The sequence below is a fragment of the Jatropha curcas genome, chromosome 6 (genome assembly GCF_041381405.1).
Source record: "Jatropha curcas cultivar XTBG-Jc1 chromosome 6, XTBG_Jcur_1.0, whole genome shotgun sequence".
Classification (NCBI taxonomy): Eukaryota; Viridiplantae; Streptophyta; class Magnoliopsida; order Malpighiales; family Euphorbiaceae; genus Jatropha; species Jatropha curcas.
In genome coordinates, this window is record NC_143156.1 from 23,803,542 (window position 1) to 23,807,058 (window position 3,517).

Genomic DNA, 3,517 nt, shown 5'->3' on the forward strand with positions numbered 1-3,517 from the left:
TTGAACGATCTGCTAATTGCAAAGACATCCTTGTTGGTTTGAGCTCTCCCATACCTAGCATCTTAAAAACTTCATAGGACATAAGATTAATGCTAGCACCCAAATCTGCCAAAGCCTTTTCAAAGTCAAGATTACCAATGTTACAAGGGATAGAAAAACTTCCTGGATCTTTTAACTTTGGAGGCAGTTTGTTTTGGATAATTGCACTGCACTCCTCGGTTAACATTACCGTTCCTTGATCATCAATTTTTCGTTTCTTGCTCAGGATATCTTTTAAGAATTTAGCATAACTAGGCATTTGAGCAAGAGCTTCAGCAAAAGGAATATTGATTTGGAGCTTCTTAAACACATCCAGAAACTTGAGGAAGCTCTTGTCATCTTGTGCTTTCTTTAATCTTTGTGGAAAGGGGACAGGGGGAACATAAGGTTTTACCTTTTCTTTCTCCTCTAAGTCAATGATAGGCACCCTTGGTTGTTCTTTTACTTCCTTTTCTTTCTTTGGTGGTTCATCTAATTGTTTGCCACTTCTCAAAGTGATAGCCTGCACTTGTTCTTTTGGATTCTTTTCAGTATTGCTAGGTAACGTACCTTGAGGTCGAGATGCCATCATGTTTGCAAATTGCCCCAATTGGATCTCCAAATTCCTGATTGCAGCTTGCTGGATTTTATGGTTTTCTCTGGTTTCATTCATGAATTCCATGTGTGATTTAGAAAGAGCAGTGAGGAGGTCATCATGGGATTTCTTTTCTGGAGGGTGGAAACCTGGTGGTGCATTCAAGGCATTGTTAGGATTACCATAGGATAGATTAGGATGATTCCTTAACCTGTTATCATATGAATTTGAATAAGGGTAATTCTTTCTTCCTTGATTCATCACATAGTTCACTTGCTCCAAAGTTTGTGGATTTAAAGAGTCCATGATGCATTCCCCAATTCCATGTTGTCCATTGCACCTATCACAAATTTGCATAACAGCATTCACAGGGTTAGTAGTTAACATGTCCAATTTCCTTACCATGTTATCTACCTTGGCATTAAGTGCTGTAATGGCGTCTATTTCATAGACTCCTGCAGTTCTTCTTCTTTCGGTATTATTTTGGTAGTGGCTGTTGCTTGCCATCTCCTCTATCAACTCATATGCTTCATCAATACCTTTCTTTTCAAAAGATCCACCTGCAGCTGCATCTAAAGTGATTTTAATACTAGGAGATAGAGCATTATAGAAAGTTTGTACCTGTAACCACTTGGGCAAACTGTGATGCGGACACTTTCTTAGCAAGTCCTTGAATCTTTCCTAAGCTTCATATAAGCTCTCTTGATCATGATGAGCAAATGTCATTATCTCATTGCGCAACTTGGTGGTTTTTGAGGATGGAAAGAATTTAGCTAGAAATTTTTGAGCTAATTCATCCCATGTGGTAAAACTTCCAGCGGGACATGATTGTAACCATGCTCTAGCTTTATCCCTAAGAGTGAATGGAAAAAGTCTTAATTTGATTGCATCTTCAGAAACACCATTTTGTTTGAATGTGTCACAAATTTCCAAAAAATTGGTGATGTGAGCATTAGGATCTTCACTAGGCAAACCTCCATATTGGATCGAGGTAGAGAGCATTTGGATAATTGCAGGTTTAATCTCAAAGTTATTAGCTTCTACCCTAGGTCTTGTAATACTTGAGGCTGTCCCATTCAGATTAGGTGTTGTATAATCCCTTAAGGTACGGATCGGATGTTGAAGTGGTGGTCCAACTACGTTTTCGTTTCTGTTTTCGTTTTCGTTGGCCATGTCTGCTTGTTGATCGAGTTTTATTTCTCTTGCTTTTCTTGCAGCGTTGTGCCTACGAAAGGTTCTTTCAATTTCTAGGTCAAAGACTAAAGGTTCAGTTGTCCTTGATCTTCTTTGCATAAAACACCTGGAACAGCACTTAAAAGAAAATTAAATAAAAACGAAAGAGTGTCTAAATTAATAACAGGGTAATTCGTATTGATATTGATACGCCAATCCCCGGCAACGGCGCCAAAAACTTGACAGCGTTTTTCGCAAGTGTACGAAATCGCAACAAGTAGTATAGAGTAAGAAAGTATCGTATCCACAGGGATTGTTTATCAATTACCAAAATTATGTTAACCTATTATTATTTAGACGATGATAAAAGGAGTTCGCTGTAAAGTAAATAAAATTCAAAGTAAAAGAGATCAAACACAAAATTTAGGTGAAAAGAAATCAGGGGATTAAGCTACTAGGGAATTTGATTTCATTTAATTCTATCCAGCTTGTTCTATTAGTTCATTAATCAAGTTTAATTGTTCAAGTAGGAGAAAACAACCCTAAGGTTACTAACAAGCTCTCCCGATTTATTGTTAGCTATTCTAATCCAATTTAATCACCTATATTAATAGTGAAATTAAACATGAATCAGATCATTAGGTTTTATGGTTGTTTTATGAACTCACAACTTAATACTTTATTAACTTATGAAAGCCCCCCTTGAGTCAAACCATATAGTTTCCACATCAAGTTATTATTCTCAAGTAAATTATTACCTTATTCATATCAATAACCCTTCTCCCGAATGATGTTATTGAAATAATTCAATCCAGGGGAATTTTTCTGCCTGGAAGCCTTAAGCACAATAATAAGTTATAACAAGAACAAAGAAAAATAAATCTAATATTATAAGCTGGAATCGAATTAAATTACATCAAATCCCTAGTATAAAAGTTTAGCTAGACATAGTAATTAAATTAAACTCAATCACACTTGAATCATTCATCATATTTAAAGACAATAATAAAGAAAGAAACAAGATGAAAAGTTTAGAATAAAAACTGTATCACAACTATGTTGATGGCTTCCTTGAATCTTAGCACAATTATTTGAAGCTTGAAATCTTTGAGAAGAGAGAACTGTGTAAAGAAGTGTACAAAGAAAACGATCCATCGCTATGAATAGTTCTTCTCTTTATATAGAGCTCCTGAAGGCAAGTTTGACTCCTTTTAGGAAATAGAATCCTTATTTAGTGCAAAATCTTTTATAGGAGATCATGACTGTTTAGGTTCTTGATTTCTTCTTGATTAGGACTCCTTTTTCCCTAAGAATAGGTCCAGGTCTTGTTTAGTGTGTTTAGGAAACTCCCTAAAGTCGGCCCCTGTGAGAAAGAGCTTGATTTGCATATTAAATTCACGCAGGTTCCGCCTGGGCAGCACAGGCGTGCTTCATGGCACGGGCTGGGCGTGCTGTAGTCTGGAGGTCTGGCTAGTGAAGCACGGGGCGTGCTAGGTAGCACGGGCTAGTGAAGTCCTGAGGCACGGGCGTGCTACAGAGCACAGGCAGGGCGTGCTTCTTTCTGCCTCTCAAAGGTGCTTTCTCGCGCCCGCGTATATGAATGTCGCGCTCGCGACTTCAGCTCGCGCCCGCGTATACGAATGTCGCGCTCGCGACTTTTCTTTGCAAATCTTCTGACTCTCTTTTCTAATTGTCGCGCTCGCGCTTGTGAATGTCACGCTCGCGACTTTG

General features: G+C 38.0%; 1 non-coding gene across 1 annotated transcript; it reads left to right on the top strand.

Moving 5' to 3' along the window:
* The first annotated feature begins 1,251 nt into the window (after positions 1-1,251).
* Positions 1,252-1,357, top strand: LOC149495753 (small nucleolar RNA R71). The gene has a single exon (XR_016321520.1). It is a non-coding gene; the product is annotated as a small nucleolar RNA R71 (small nucleolar RNA).
* The last annotated feature ends 2,160 nt before the right edge of the window (positions 1,358-3,517 follow it).